This window comes from Crinia signifera, chromosome 3, assembly GCF_055691185.1.
Source record: "Crinia signifera chromosome 3, ASM5569118v1, whole genome shotgun sequence".
Taxonomy (NCBI): Eukaryota; Metazoa; Chordata; class Amphibia; order Anura; family Myobatrachidae; genus Crinia; species Crinia signifera.
The window spans coordinates 325,178,313-325,195,883 of NC_139219.1; positions in this window are offsets into that span (position 1 = coordinate 325,178,313).

The window sequence follows — 17,571 nt, forward strand, 5'->3', positions numbered from 1 at the left end:
TTTAAGCTTTGGGAAGAGTCCTCTAGTAAACACTGAATGGCACCTAATCAGCTGAAGATGTAATAGTTCTCTGGTGCTTTTTATTTGTATTACTGAGAGCAAACTATACAGCTAACGCGTTTCGCCTGTCATATATGGAGTTTCTTAAGGAGATGTTGAGATAGTATGAAAGATTAAAGGGAAAAAAAGATTGATCTAAACAATAGTAACCACAATATAAGGAACAGAATTAGTATGTATGTAAGTAACAAGATACGCATCAACCTCTCATTGGGCCTGATTCAACCTGCTTGCTAGGCTGAGTACAGTCGCTGGCTAGCGAGCAGGTTAACGCTGCCCCACTGCACCGGCTGGATTCCCCTATCATACCCTCCAACATGACCCATTCCATTAGGTACAAAATGCTCTATTCCTGGACTTCCCTGACAGTGGCAGTTACAGAGGTTGGACTCCAGCACAGTCCAATATTCAAAGAGAGGGAGTCATATCAACTGCCAGTGAGTCCGGGACAGTGATGTTTGGGGTGGCAGCAGGTGTGGCTCCCCTTTTTAAATATTGGACCGTGCTGCAGCCCCACCTCTGTAACTGCCACTGGCAGGGAAGTCCAGAAGCCAGGACTTAATTTTTATTTGAATTGGGGGGCAGGCACTGATGTCATGTGACTTCATTCGCCTTCCCTGTGCAGGCAGAGACACACCTGCGTTTGCTGGTGTACACCTAGCATTTCTATGGGCGCACCCACCGTTTTTGTGGGCACGCCCATGAAACGCTTGATGGACCCCAGCGAAAGTCCCCCTGCCAGTCTCTCAGCCTGCAAGCGCCCCGGTGAATTACATTTTTGCCGAAGGCGCACGCTGCGGGGGCTTACGCAAGCACATAAGCACTTATGCCCAGGCCCCGATCATTGGACCCGTACCAACAGATCTGAATCAGACCCATAGTTTTATATACAAGTTTTCATTAGTTTTACAATATTATTTGTAGTTGTCTCTAGGCTTTATCGTTTCCAGTATTAATAAATGCAAATGGAACCCTTAAAATGTATCCTGAATGGTACGATATATCACGTGAAATTGTGGACATGAGGTTTGTACATTTTTGTGTCAATGCTGACACCTGTCGACATGTAGCGGCAATTAGCTTATCCGTGCTTCGGACCACTTTACTGTTCCCGATCGGGGTCCACATTGATGTTACCATATGAAAAAGTCCAATATATATATATATATATATATATTTTTTTAAAAAGACGTGAAAAACTCATGTCAACCTTTTGTCAACTTTTTGGGGTTGCGGGAGCGCAACACAATTTTTGGGAGCCCCCGGCCGTGTCGGGAGGGTAGGAAATATGGAATGATGCTCTATCTGTTTATCTGTCTAATGTATCTATCTATCTATCTATCTATCTATCTATCTATCTATCTATCCACAGTATCTATCTATTCAGGTGAGTTTTAAGAGAGGAGAGAGCGAGTATGCAGCCTCCGTTGCGAGCCCTCTCCTCCCTGGCAGCGAGGAGACTCTGGTATTTTGTGCAGCAGCCATTTTCCAAGTGATTTATGTCTGCGGTGCGGGGACTCCGCTGCCGGACTGTACAGTATGTCGGTAATCTGAGATGTATGCGTGAGTGCAAATGTACAGATGGGATGCGGTCAATATGCCGGCGGTCGACAAAATACAGACGCCGGAATCCCGACCGCTGCAGTGCTGGCACTTTGTCCCTCTATGGGTGTCAAAGACATCCATAGAGGGAGAATAAAATAGTGTGCTGAGCGTAGCGAGGCACCGGGCCCACTGCGTGGCGAGCGCAGCTAGCCCGCGTCGGATTTTGACCGCCGGAATTCCGACTGCCGGCATTTCATACTGGATCCGTACAGATGCCCGCCATCGCTATCAATGGCCCATACATCTACCCGATGCTAAGTGCAGGAAATGTGACACAATGCAATTGTGCACCGCGCGTTCACGAGCCTCAGAATTAATAGTAACTATGACTACACGCCTGCAGAAACTTTCTCTTACACGCGGAAAGTTCCACCTAGTTGCCAGCCATTACCGCCCATTCTGCTAATATTCAGCGGCCCGCGTGAGTCAGAATCACTGGTAAGCACATGCAGCTCTGTGACGCATCCAGTGTCAGCGGGAACAAAACAATTGCAAGATGAGGCCGCATTTGCACTTGAGTGCAACTCAGAATCAGCCAACTTCAACCGCTGGGTACATAGAATATAACGAAAATAGATAGTTAACAAATAAGAGTATAACAGAGGCTCATCCGATTAATGCTAATCTCATTAGCCGGAGCAATCAGCTGGGGGTAGATTAGCCCAGCAGTTGGTTCCGTAGATGGGATTCAGGTTGGGTGCACCAGGCAGATAACAGCCGGTTCCCGTGACTGTGATCTCATTGGGCCGCTAATTCCTAAATTCCATACGCTGAAGACATTAGAGCGTCTCGGTTCTACGCAGCAGTTGCTGGAGGATTACGGGTTTAATTTAATAACCACTCTAGTGGGTTTTTAGTGCTTTAATACATCTGAAAGATGCGTTGCTTAATGGAATACAACTGAAAGAAAAAGTAAGTGTGCTTTCAATAGCAGCGTCCCCAGGATAATTACGCCGCTAAATCAGTGGCTCATTTTACTTTTGGCCAAATAAGCAAAAATAAATCTTCTTAATGCCGAGGTGATTAATCATTTAAATGACTGAAATATCTGAATCTGCCAAGTAGGAGAAAGAGGCAATTCCTCATCTCCCGCTCTGTTGTTGCACATTGTCAGAGGCGTATAGCGTTGTTAGACGGACAGTAATTCCGCTGATAATATAGAAGCTGGCTGAAAGCATTCAGACTATTAATAGTTCCCCCTACACTCATACTGCGCACGTATGGAATACAGGGCCCTGCGTGCCTGGGATAATTGTCATCATTCCTGTACAAGGCAGTGGGGGGAAATTCAGTAAGATGGGAGATCTATTGGGGAAGGGGTGTTGCTATGGGCAACTAATCAGATTCTACAGATGGAGCAGGTCTCATTAGAGCTGCTCCTGGTGATAGAATCGCAATCCACCGCCGTTTGCCAGCCGTTCTGACGGAGCTCGCCGCCGTACTCCGCCTCCTCCCCCCTGCTACCCCTTACTCCCCCGTAGCTGCCCGCAGCCCCCTGCACTGGCTGAGAGGCGCTCCATCTGTACTTCTTATTTATTTAGCACCTTCTAGAAGATACAGATGGAGCGCCTCTCAGCCAGCGCCGGTGCTCGCCAGTATGCCCCCGCTGGCGAACGTCAGTGGAGACGCGCGCCATCTGACTGGGACGCACGAGCATCTCACATGCACGCGCGTCCCAGTTTTCGGGCAGAGGGGGACTCAAACCCTGCCCGTCTCCACTTCAAGGAGATGGGCTGGGTTAGGGGGGGATGCAAGGAGACGTCAGGTACCGACGGGGAGCTCCATCGGAAGGTAACACGCGAGTGTCTCGTGCGTGTGCGTCCCTTTCCGGCGGCTGGTGGAGGCTGGCTGGTTAGAGTTAGGCTGTGGTAGCACATGGTTAGGAGGAGGCTACAGGAGAGAAGGGTAAGCGTTAGGGTGTGGTAGCACATGGTTAGGAGTAGGCTACAGGAGGGAAGGGTTAGCGTTAGGGTGTGGTAGCACATGGTTAGGAGGAGGCTACATGAGGGAAGGGTTAGGGTTAGGCTGTGGTAGTACATGGTTAGGAGTAGGCTACAGGAGGGAAGGGTTAGGGTGTGGTAGCACATGGTAAGGAGGAGGCTACAGGAGGGAAGGGTTAGGGTGTGGTAGCACATGGTTAGGAGTAGGCTACAGGAGGGAAGGGTTAGGGTGTGGTAGCACATGGTTAGGAGTAGGCTACAGGAGGGAAGGGTTAGGGTGTGGAAGCACATGGTTAGGAGTAGGCTACAGGAGGGAAGGGTTAAGGTGTGGTAGCACAAGGTTAGGAGTAGACTATAGGAGGGAAGGGTTAGGGTGTGGTAGTACATGGTTAGGGGTAGGGTACAGGAGGGAAGGGTTAGGGTGTGGTAGCACATGGTTAGGAGTAGGCTACAGAAGGGTTAGGGTGTGGTAGCACAAGGTTAGGAGTAGACTATAGGAGGGAAGGGTTAGGGTGTGGTAGTACATGGTTAGGAGTAGGCTACAGAAGGGTTAGGGTGTGGTAGCACAAGGTTAGGAGTAGACTATAGGAGGTAAGGGTTAGGGTGTGGTAGCACATGGTTAGGAGTAGGGTACATGAGGGAAGGGTTAGGGTGTGGTAGCACATGGTTAGGAGTAGGCTACATGAGGGAAGGGTTAGGGTGTGGTAGCACATGGTTAGGAGTAGGGTACAGGAGGGAAGGGTTAGGGTGTGGTAGCACACGGTTAGGAGTAGACTATAGGAGGGAAGGGTTAGGGTGTGGTAGTACATGGTTAGGGGTAGGGTACAGGAGGGAAGGGTTAGGGTGTGGTAGCACATGGTTAGGAGTAGGCTACAGAAGGGTTAGGGTGTGGTAGCACAAGGTTAGGAGTAGACTATAGGAGGGAAGGGTTAGGGTGTGGTAGTACATGGTTAGGAGTAGGCTACAGAAGGGTTAGGGTGTGGTAGCACAAGGTTAGGAGTAGACTATAGGAGGTAAGGGTTAGGGTGTGGTAGCACATGGTTAGGAGTAGGGTACATGAGGGAAGGGTTAGGGTGTGGTAGCACATGGTTAGGAGTAGGCTACATGAGGGAAGGGTTAGGGTGTGGTAGCACATGGTTAGGAGTAGGGTACAGGAGGGAAGGGTTAGGGTGTGGTAGCACACGGTTAGGAGTAGGCTACAGGAGGGAAGGGTTATCACAGTAGAGGGTTACGGTTATGTTACAGAATGGCTAGTGTTAGACTACAGGAGGGAAGGGTTATCACAGTAGAGGGTTACAGAATGGCTAGTGTTAGGCTACAGGAGGCACAGGTTATGGCTAGTCTGTGTCAGTGGAGCATTAGGGTTTGACAATGGGGGAGAGTTAGGAATAGGCTGTGGTAGCTAATGGTTAGGCTGCAGGAGGGGATGAGAAACAATATACACAAGAAGAAGGATGTCTTGAAAAAGGTGTTTTACACACCGAAACGCGTCGACAGCCAGTGTGGAGTGTGAGCAGCCATCACCCTTACCCATTTCATCGACATTGGATGTATGTATTTTTCAGATTTTCTTACCTGTTTTTAAATTTTTAATTTTTTTCGTTTTTTGGATTTTTTTGGATTTTTTTGGTTTTATATTGTTGATAAATGTAGACCTTGTATGGTCAATACACTGTACCCCCCCCCCCCCCCTTTTACTGTTGCGGTCTTTTTCATGTGTTATGGAGATAGAGGCTGCACAGAATCAGAATAAAAACTTTTTTTACTTTTCTAAATACCTTTGACATTCGAATAATTTACTACGGATCATAAACTTTTTTCTCCCGGTATATATACCTACCATTGGTGTGAGAGGAGGGACCTCTATAGAAATATAGAGCAAAGAAAACGCTATGGGAACATAAAGACTTGCCTTATCGTAAGTCTGGTACGCCACCCCCTAAAACATACCAATCTTTAGGTATACCACAAGCTCATGGTTCCTTATGGTGAAGGTCTCTCATGGTGGAGGATTCTGACCATTTTTACATAAAGATACCTTTATGCACTTTAAAAAGCACAACATAGTGTGAGTCTTGGTACGCTTCTGTATTCCTACCGGTTTAGAATAAATCACGTGGCACAAGAGTTTTTTCAAAGCTAGTCTACACAGTTTATTTCTTCACTTTGCATATACTACATGGATGTAAGATCTTGAAATCTTCTGAAAAGCAGAGGACGTAAAGTACCCGCTACGGGCTTAGATACCTTCAAAACTACCGTGAGTGGGGTACGCCCATCCATGTACTTAATTTTGGCACATTTATAAAGAAACCTTTATAGGTGTACCCCCACCTTTTATTTGGTGAGTGAGGTACGCTTACAAAAAGGAAAAATTCAGCCTCAGGTCCACTTAAAGGGACCTACCACCCTCTCAAAGCAAGTCTACACATTGTTTATTTTCTCACTTTTGCATATACTACATGGATGTGAGATTCTGAAACCACCTGGAAAGCAGAGGACGTAAAGTAAAGTACCTGCTACGGGCTTATACATCGTCTAAACTTCCGTGAGTGGGGTACGCCCATCCATGCATTTATTTTGTCACATTTAAAAAGAAACCTTTATAGGTGTACCCCCACCTTTCATTTGGTGAGTGAGGTACGCTTACAAAAAGGAATAACCCAGTTTTAGGTCCACTTAAAGGGACCCACTATTCTTTAATACAAATCTACACATATCACACCTTTTTATTTTTCATGTACATAAAAATCGGGAGTATAAAAAGGAGGATCATATAGATGAAAATCAAAGGAAAAACAAGATAAAGAAAACGCTACGTGTCTGTACACCACCATAGATTCTGTGAGTGGGGTACGCCCGTCTATTTTCCCCCTTGTTTCCGTGTGCCTCGTTTTTTAAGCTTTCTAAAACACATGGAATGATATGTAACAGTTGGCTCTCTTTTCCTATTTGGTCGGTTCCTCACATCGGAAATACATCGAGAGTGAATACTCAAGGTGGTGATTACATCGATCGAGACACTGATGCTCCACATCCTTCATAACATCGCGCCTCAGAAGTCCGGAACTCCAACTTTTGTATTGCAGGAGGGGATGGGTTAGGGTTAGGCTATGGGAGAGATGGGAGATCGGCTGTGGCAGCAGAGGGTTACGGGTTAGTCTGCAGGAGGAAGGGGTTAGGGTTAGGCTATGGGAGAAGAGTTAGGAATAGGCTGTGGTAGCAAACAGTTGGGCTACAGGAGGGGATGGGTTAAGGTTAGGCTATGGGAGAGTTAAAGAAAGGCTGTGGCAGCAGAGGGTTAGTCTGCAGGAGGATGGGATTAGGGTTAGGCTATGGGGGAGAGTTAGGGATAGGCTGTGGTAGGGGAGGGTTAGGGTTTGGATACAGGGGAGAGATAGAGATAGGCTGTGGCAGCAGAGGGTTATGGTTAGGCTGCAGAAGGGCAGGGGTTATGGTTAGGCTATGAGTTAGGGTAGTGGAGGGTTAAGGTTTGGATACGGGGGGAGAGATAGTGATAGGCTGTGGCAGCAGAGGGTAATGGTTAGGCTGCAGTAGGGAAGGGGTTATGGTTAGGCTGCAGTAGGGAGGGGTTAGGGCTAGGTTGCAGGAGGGGATGGGTTAGACCAGGGCTGGGCAATTGCAGCCCTCCAGATGTTGAGAAACTACACATCCCAGCATGCCTTACATCAGTTTCAGCATGGCCACATAGCAAAACTAATGCAAAGCATCCTGGGATGTGTAGTTCCTCAACATCTGGAGGGCCGCAATTGCCCAGCCCTGGGTTAGACTATGGGGGGAGAGATAGAGATAGGCTGTGGCAGCAGAGGGTTATGGTTAGTCTGCAGGAGGGAGGGATTAGGGTTAGGCTACAGGAGGGAGGGTTTAGGGTTAGGCTGCAGGAGGGAGGGATTAGGGTTAGGCTACAGGAGGGAGGGGTTAGGGTTAGGCTGCAGGAGGGAGGGATTAGGCTGCAGGAAGGAGGGGTTAGGCAGCAGGAGGGAGGGGTTAGGCAGCAGGGTTTGGGGTTAGGATGTAGTAGGTAAAGGTTAGGGTTAGGCTGCAGGAGGGAGGGGTTAGGGTTAGGCTGCAGGAGGGAGGGGTTAGGCTATGGGTGGGGCTAGGCATAGGCTGTGGCAGCAGAGGGTTAGCAATAGGCTACAGAAGGGATGGGTTAGGCTGTGGCAATTGATCATTAGGGTTGGGCTATGGGAGAGAATCAGAACCTCCCATTGGTTGATTCCATGGATATGTAAATGAGGCTGTATATAGATGTAGTCATTCTGCAGCTAGTGACATACACCTGTTCCTATTAATCCTACACCCTCTGTATGGGGGGAATCTAATATGGCTATCTGTAATCTGTCAAATCCGGGAAAGGTGAATCATCACATAAATCATCTAACAAGCCAGTAATCTCCACGCAGCTCAAAATCACATAAATGATCAATTTCTGCGTATTACCTACAGAACTGAGGGGATTTAGTAACAGGAGGTTTGGCACATCAACAATAAAACGTTCAGAAGAGATAATAAAAATACCTTTTTGAAATGACTGAAAACTAGTAAAATGTGTGAGAATTTCCAAACAATTAAACTCGGTTCATCGGCCTATTCATTTCAATGGGGCTTCTAATTTGTACTTGGCAGGCAGTAGCTCCACTGAGATGAATGGGCCGTTTGCAAGAGTTGACTAAATGTTAAAAATGCCCAATAGACAGTCTGTGCTGTCTGTCACTAAAGGGCGGATTCTGGATCACCTGTAGTGATCCAATTTCGGCCCATTTCTGCGCATGTGCAAACCCCTAGTGCAAACGATCGCCGAGCCGTTTGCGGCGGGTAGGGAGGGACGGGGGCAGTAGCAGCACTGGGCCATGGGAATGTATCTATGTCGTAACCATGAAAATGCTGGGCATTTCCATGGGTACATGGGTGGGCCAATGACTGCCGGGGGAGGCGGTTGACGTCACATGACTTGACAGTTAAGACTGACTTTTATTTGCGTACATGGGAGAAATAATTAGATGGTCAAGGGGATACGGTGGCAGGGGGTGGGGGCGGGGGTTGGCTGAGCGGTGGGGAGGGCCTTCTGGCACTTTGTAAGCTTTGATATTCACAGCTTACTGAATCAACCAGAACCAGGTCCTAAAGGTGCCCATACACTAGTACGATTTATCTTCAGATCTGGCTGGTTGGAACAAAAACATGGTTATGGATGAGTGACAGTTTGTCAGGTTTCCAGCATTTCCAAGCAAATGGTCAACTGTCATTTGCTCTGTTCCATAACCATGTTTTTGTTCCAGCAAGCAGGAGGAGGAGTTTGCAGGTGCACACTAAATATATATGCTAGACCTTTTAATATCTTGCTATATTGCATTTGAGGTTATTAGCATAGTAATGGCCATTAGTATGGGCTTGTCCACCGCATCCAGGTTACCTCAATAGGACAAGTCCCTAACACTACTCTGGGACAGGTCCAGGGCACAGGGCCCCCCAGGCCAGACCAGCAGAACCACCCCATGGCATCACATTAATTAAAGTGATAGTAAAAGGGATAGGGGAAATTATATGTGATAGGACTTACCTAGGTAAGAAGTAATAATAAATGTGAAGGGTGCTACATATATATATATATTAAACAAACTAAAGGGGTGATTGAAAGTATACGATATGATGCCATGGAGCAGCCCAGCAACAGCAGCCCAAAGAGCCCAGCGCCCCAAACACAGTCCCACAGACTAACACAGCATATATGTATAGTAGGACTTACCCTCATAGTGCCAAGCTGAGGTGTGCAGTCTTGAATGTTGGGACTCCAACCTATTTAAAATCAATCTGGGACAGGTGGGTGGGGTGCTAGTTAAGGAGGAAGGCGTCTCTAGTTCCTTCCAGTGTGTATGAATACACAATATATAGTACATAGGGGGAGGGGCCCTAAACTGCACACCCTGGACATATGAGGTGCTACCTGCTGAGACTTGTAGTGCAGCAAGCAGGAGGAGGAGTTTGCAGGTGCACACTAAATATATATGCTAGACCTTTTAATATCTTGCTATATTGCATTTGAGGTTATTAGCATACTAATGGCCATTACTATGTTAATAACCTCAAATGCAATATAGCAAGATATTAAAAGGTCTAGCATATATATTTAGTGTCCTCCTCCTGCTTTCTGCACTACAAGTCTCAGCAGGTAGCACCTCATATGTCCAGGGTGTGCAGTTTAGGGCCCCTCCCCCTATGTACTATATATTGTGTATTCATACACACTGGAAGGAACTAGAGACGCCTTCCTCCTTAACTTGCACCCCACCCACCTGTCCCAGATTGATTTTAAATAGGTTGGAGTCCCAACATTCAAGACTGCACACCTCAGCTTGGCACTATGAGGGTAAGTCCTACTATACATATATGCTGTGTTAGTCTGTGGGACTGTGTTTGGGGCGCTGGGCTCTTTGGGCTGCTGTTGCTGGGCTGCTCCATGGCATCATATCGTATACTTTCAATCACCCCTTTAGTTTGTTTAATATATATGTAGCACCCTTCACATTTATTATTACTTCTTACCTAGGTAAGTCCTATCACATATAGGGTGGTATTCAATGAGCCTGATTCGCCATGTTTTTATGGCGAATTTGTGCTGTTTGGCGAATTTCTGACTAAAACGGTGAATCACCCTATTCAATGACCACATGGCGAATACATTTCAAGGTTTTTTTCACCATGATTCACCAAGTAGCAATCGCTATCTTTTTATGGTGAAGTGGAATGTGAACTTTTAAAATAAAGTGTTTTGTTTTTTACATTTGGTGTCAAAAAATCAGGAATTTTATTTTGAGGAGGGGCATGCTATTTTTATTCATGTGCTGTAAGCACATGAATATATATTTAATTAAAAAAAAAATATATATATATATATTTTTTTTTACACAGCAGCCAGCAGGAGGCGCCGGAGCCGAGCCGCTCATTACATATTCATATATTCACTGCACCCGATCGTTACGATCGGGTATAGTGAATATACGTCCCCTGCTGGCACCCCCGGGGGGCAGCCTGTGCTGCCTGGCACCCGGGGAGCCCACCTACCCCCCACAAAGTTCTGGGGCAGGCAGAGAGACTTCCATCTCTTTGCCTGCCACCGTCCTCAGGCTCCCTGCGGCAATCGCCGCAGGAGCTCATATTCACCAGTCAGGGGCAGCGAGCCCCTGACACGTTGAATACCGGAGCCCGCCGGCTCCGGAACGTGGCGAATGTGCAGCGAATACTAAAAAGGATTCGCTGCACCTCGCAGGTATTCTCATTGAATACCGCCCATAATTTCCCCTATCCCTTTTACTATCACTTTAATTTCACACTAATGTGATGCCATGGGGTGGTTCTGCTGGGCTGGCCTGGGGGGCCCTGTGCCCTGGACCTGTCCCAGAGTAGTGTTAGGGACTTGTCCTATTGAGGTAACCTGGATGCGGTGGACAAGCCCATACTAATGGCCATTACTATGCTAATAACCTCCAATGCAATATAGCAAGATATTAAAAGGTCTAGCATATATATTTAGTGTGCACCTGCAAACTCCTCCTCCTGCTTGCTGCACTACAAGTCTCAGCAGGTAGCACCTCATATGTCCAGGGTGTGCAGTTTAGGGCCCCTCCCCCTATGTTTTTGTTCCAACCAGCCAGATCTGAAGATAAATCTGCGTGTGTATGGCCACCTTAAGAACGGTGAACTACCAGAGTGGGGTCCATCAGCCACAGTGAAAACCAGCCAGAAGCTAAACAACTTTTGCATCACATAATATATATATATATATATATATATATATATATATATATATATATATATATATATATTTCAGGATGGATTACACAACAGGACTATTCCATTACAAAAGGTACTGTAGAAGAAAGATTTATAACGGGAAAAACCAGGGTGTTTGAGGAGACTTTTATTTCCCTTTTGATTGATTAGAAGCTGCTGGACAATGTCTTTATAGATCCTTCCCCCTTAGACTCCTGATTGCTCCCTTCCCCCTACACATGATGCCATATTTATGGAGTGTTAGAAACTCAGGGAATAATGAGCCAGATGTACTAAGCTTCAAAAAGTAATAAAGTGGAGAGTGACAAACAACCAGCTCCTAACTGCCAGGCCACTGGGTGGGTTGAAAAATGGCAATTAGGACCCCTGGACTATTATCTGCCTTTTTTTAATATAGAATGATTCATACACAAAGCCTGTACAGTCATTCTCTATGTAATTGGGAATGCACATACAGTATAATTGAATTATATTTTGTTTTGTGCCTAAGTATCTTGATGCTACCGGACCTGTAATCTCTTATATACGTAACATAGCGATTGGAGACTTTGTATTGTTTCTTGACCCATGTTATTAATAATAATAATAATGATATTTATATAGCACTTTTCTCCCAATAGGACTCAGTGCTTCACCATTGTCTTTACAGCTCAAATACAAAACAAGCTTAACAGTGGATGTCAGTGAAATGCTGAGTAAATAAGTCTTTAGTCTATTTTTAAAGGATTCTACAGTGGGGGCTTCTCGCACTGTGGCCCTTATTCTGATTGAGTTGGACGGCTGCGTGTTCAGTCGGACGGCTGATGCATTGTGTTTGCGCATGCAGAGGCGAAATGCTGCGCACGTCCGAATACGGCATGAATTCCGTGCAGAAAAGAATGTACGGAACCATCCAAGCAGGGGGTGGTGAGGGGCGTGAAGGGCTGTTTGGGCTAATTACCATATGCGTAAACCCTGTGTTTCATGGACGTTCCCATACAAACGCTGGGAGTACGTATGGTAATACAGGCGTGACGCACGTGTGGGGGGCGGACATATGACATAGCCGGATGCCAGCTGCCCGCCCATATCCCTGCTTTCACACGGAAAAATGTCCGAGTCTGGAGCTGTCTGACCGCTCGGTCCATCATTCGATGGTCAGCGACCATCGGAGGATGGGGGAGGTTCCCACAGATGGGGGAGGTGTTCACATGAAACATCCACTCGCGGTCTCTTCGTTCGGCGTCTTACCGCATTCGGACGGTGTGAGCGATCCGTACAGTAGGCGGGGCTAAGAACACTCGGTGGCCGTCCGAAATACGCATCCGTCCGATTCAACCAGAATAAGGGCCTGTGTGAGGAAAAGAGAGTTCCATAGAGTTGGAGCAACAAAGTTGAAAGCTCGACCACCAGACGAATTCAGTGAAATTCTGGGTACTGTTGCTTTAGTGCTTTATAGTACAACATGTATTGGTTTGATGTGATGCTTTAAGAAAAGGAGTATAAAAAAAATCATGAAAAATCCATGTTGCCACCTTTGTCTTGAGAGATTCCTGGATATTGTCCCGCCCCTTGACTCACACACAGCCCCGCCCCTTGACTCACACACAGCCCCGCCCCTTGACTCACACACAGCCCAGCCCCTTGACTCGCACACAGTCCCGCCCCTTGACTCGCACACAGCCCCGCCCCTTGACTCACACACAGTCCCGCCCCTTGACTCACACACACAGCCCCGCCCCTTGACCTTATCATGTTTTTTTTTAACCCTTGCTTCAATTCTGGATTTTGGACACTGTAATACCCCTTACACATTATGTCACACACCATACTGCCCCTTATTTCCCATATATTACATGGATTAGTGCCTGATATTATTTTACTATCCAGGGACAGATGTTCTGCAGAGTGAGATGGGTGCAGAGCAGCGTGAGGTTTTGTCACCAAATTCTATGGATTTTGAGGCTTAAGGGAAATTGTAGCAAACATTGTAAAGAAATTATAGGCCACGTAATACACTTTGGGGGCCACAAACCAGTCATAACATACTTCTCTCTCAGAGACTTGGCAAATGTGCACCAGGCCAGCGGGCAGCGGGGGAGGACCTGGGGGGGGGGACACCGTGCGTCCTGTCCACATGCGACCACCTGGGGGGGGGGGGGGACCTGTGCGTCCTGTCCACATGCGACCACCTGGGGGGGGGGGACCTGTGCGTCCTGTCCACATGCGACCATACCCGATGCTGGTAGCCTGCAGACAACAAAGATGATGACATCATCATCTCGAGAGAGGTCTGTAGGCAGCTCCACAGTGGCTGGCAGACAGTCAGTTATTCCAGTCCTCCAGTGCCACTAATTGAACAAGCGTGGCGCGCGCTGCCCACTGAAGCCGGGTACACAGGCTCACTCTCAGCCTGATTACCATGGCTCGGTACTTGCCCGCAGCAGCCAGCAGGCCGGGCAGCGGCAGCGCCGCGGTGGGAGGCTGTGGAGGCATTTCCAGTCACCTGGATTCCCGGGAGAATCACAGAAGCTCCTGCTGGGTTGTCCTCAAATCCGAAAGAATCCCGGAAATCCAGGAGAGGTGGCAACCTTTGCGATCATGCTTGCACTGGCGTGTTATATGCACAATGATTGCCAAATAGGGACCATTTGGGCGCGTTAACGTGGAACTAGTGGCTGAAAATCTTCGTAACCCAACGATAAGGGAGCCGCCTCTCCACTGAGTGAGATCCCGCCCCTGTGCACGGCTGCGAATGCGGTTGAGTTCAACATCAGCATCGCGGGAAGATTGTGTTAGTCTCTGTTTCCTTCCCATGTATTTTCCAGTTATATTTTCAATGCTTTCAAATATATTAAATTGACCGAGAACTTAATCATGATGTCGTCAGTAACGGTCGCTCCGTCGGCGGGCCCTGCTGTCTACCTATTGTGTCCCAGACACAGACAAGACATCCAGGAGAATTCAACTGACATCACAAGTTCTATACATACAAAAGGTTCTCGGCGGCGTACCACCGGCAGAATGTATGCATTGTTCCCATGCGATTGTGCTGAACAAATACAGTAATACTGAAGGAGGGACGATAATAGTAATAATACAAAATATCCCACAGAGTGATAATAAAGAGCCATTCACTAATATTCTCCACTGTAGTTTGACTTAACAGGAAAACGTTCCACAATTGCCTGGTTTGAGGTGACACGAGGCGTTGACACTGAGTCACCGACACTCAGACCCATTATTGACTGGAAGGTAATTGGTTCTGAGAATAATTCAGCTGCACAAAATAAACTATCTCTCCTGTGATTACTGAGCCCGGCGACATGACTGAGCCCCAGGTACATGCGTACAGGCGCATCGTGTGGGCTGCTTTCCCGCAATCCACACCAAAAGGCCGACATTCACTGTCAACATTGACAAAAGGTGGACCTAGTGCATGTCATCCTTTTCTGACTGTCCGTATAGTGCGTGTCATCATTTTGGTGTTGACATATTGGGCCTTATTCTGGTCTATTCGCAGGGGCTTCGATGGTGGGCGCATGTGCAGGGTCATTTTATAGGGTAGGGAACTGTGGCGCCCCAGTTCCCTACCCTATACGTTGACCATTGCTGTACTTATTGCATACTTGATAAAGGTCTTCAGGGACTGAAACGTCGGCAGGCCTTTTAACTTGAACTATTAAACTGGATGCTGACCTGGATGATCCTAATGACAGAAGTCTGGTGAGTGCTGTTCTCGTATTTGGGAGTAAGTCTGTATCCATATAGTATTGTTTGCACACTACTATTTATACGGCATCCCGGCAGCTACCTAACGGAAGAGGGTGAGAGTGCAGGTTTTGTGGATATATATATATATATATATATATATATATATAGAATTGGAATGAAACAGGCAGCGGCACTCTTAGGATTTTTTAAATAGTGTAATGAACACAACAGCCAAAAACCAACGTTTCGGGGCTGGCACGCCCCTTTGTCAAGGTGTGGGTGAGTAACTCAGAGTGCTGCTGCCTGTTTCATTCCAATTCTACATACTGATCCAGAAGGCACCTGGGTGGCTGCAACGTTGAAAGGAGTGCCAGGCCGTTACGCATCTATATATATATATACAGTATATGTATATATATATATAGTGAAACTTAATACCCAAGTGGATATATGAGGCAGCACTCCGGATTCAAAGAAAAAGTTTTTACTTCATGGGTAGTGATTCAGATACATACTGGGGTTGCAACTGATAACATGAAGTTAAGCATGGGTTCAGGGTAAACATAACATAGTCACCACAGCAGTAAAGTGGCAGTCAACGAGCCCCGTTTCGGCTTATCCAGCCTTCATCCTGGACTGACCCACAATAAACAAGTGCTCCCAACCAGTATATGTAGCAGAAACAATCACCAATCATTGAAAACACCAATGTATTATGAGTCATGCACGCAGCCCCAGGGCCCTACCTCCGTCCTGGTCAGCTGGCCGGAACTCCATGTAAGGAGCTTCCGCGTCAGGGAGCCAATCGGCTCACTCCTGTGTAACACACCTCCAGGTGCGAGTTGTGGAAGTCGAGTTGCACACACGCCATTTTAGGATAGTATGGCCGCCATTTTGGTTCGCAGAGTTGCGCAAATAAAGTTTCCATACCCGAGTATGTGTGACAAAGTGGACCAGAAGAGTAGCCATACTATCACACATAAATTCATAATGACATACTTACACTAAATAAAATATAGTTAAAGGTTTAGAACGCCACACATAGCTTAGTTAGCATTGCATACATCTATCTGCATAGTGTTTAGTACCGTTCCGTTCCATTTCTTATGCGCAGTATTCCGGTCATTGCGAATATTTCGCAATAGACACGGCCCGATAGTTATGGACATAATTCCATATTCTCAAGACAGTTTCGGTTGAAAGTATATAACAAAGGAATCTAGATGTAACCGGTTTCTACAGCTATTTACGACTCCTGACGTCGATACCAACAAACAAAGGACTCCTAAAGTTCACTCCCCTGCACCTATTCAAACCAGGTGCCTCATCTAACCCCCAATCACAGTGGACCTGACATACGATCTCTGACCAATGGGAATGGCCTTTGACCTCCCCTTTCTGACCCTATAAGATAGGCGACCCAGAACAGTCAGGTCACTTCGGCACATCTTTCTTTCCCTGACCTTCAACCGGGCTATAGTTCAATCCTGAACGATAGCGAGCTCTGACCGGACTGCGCTTCGCATATTTGATGAGACGGTAACGGTTGCATTCACGGTACTTATACTTATTGTATTGTTGGCTGATTGTATCCTGTATCTGTTTTTCTTCTCTTAGTAGAGCCTGTTTAGTATATTCATTGTTAGACTATTGTATAACTTGTTATACCTGTATTTTCTATTTCTGTAACCCCCTTTTGTCCATTAGGGACTTAAATACAACCTTTTACGGAGTTCTTATCTCCTTATTTCTATACAGTGGTTTGTGTCTGTTATTCGCACTTAGCGATAAAGGTATATTACGAACACAGTCCTTAAAGGTATATTCGCAGATTAGAGACAAAGTACTGCGAAGGGATCTCTTATTAAGGTATTGGTTCTTGGGTGTAATATACACAATAAAGGTACGCTACGCTGCGCTACGCTTTGTTCGCACGTAGCTAGGTATAAAGGGTACGCGGGTTACGGACAGAATACGTAACCTGCGCTTTTCACTTATTGTTACTTTGGTCATAATTCATCGTCATTAACAATTGAGGGCTCGTCCGTCCGTTACACATTCTGGAGCTCAGTACCAGGCGCGCGGCTTGACCTATACCAGCAAAAGGGTGGAAGTATTATTATCCATTGCTGGATAGGCCAGGTCCGCGGCGGTGCGGGGTTCGGGAAGTGCTAGCGTTGAACCCGAAGCACAATAAGTGAAAGCCACGTGTTTTAAAGCATATCATATCTAAGTGTTTAGTAAACTGTACTTCTGCCTGCCACAAGTAGTTTAACGGGGTATAGTGTCTTGGGTTGCTTGTTTATTACAGTATATGTGCCACGTGCGATAAAGTTCGCACACGTGGAAACAAAGGCCTGTGTTTTATTATAGTACATAGAGGATCCCTTCTGTGCAAAACTATAACTTGTATTGTTAGTTACTGCAGGGCCAGGGACTCCGCCACGTGGCGATAATT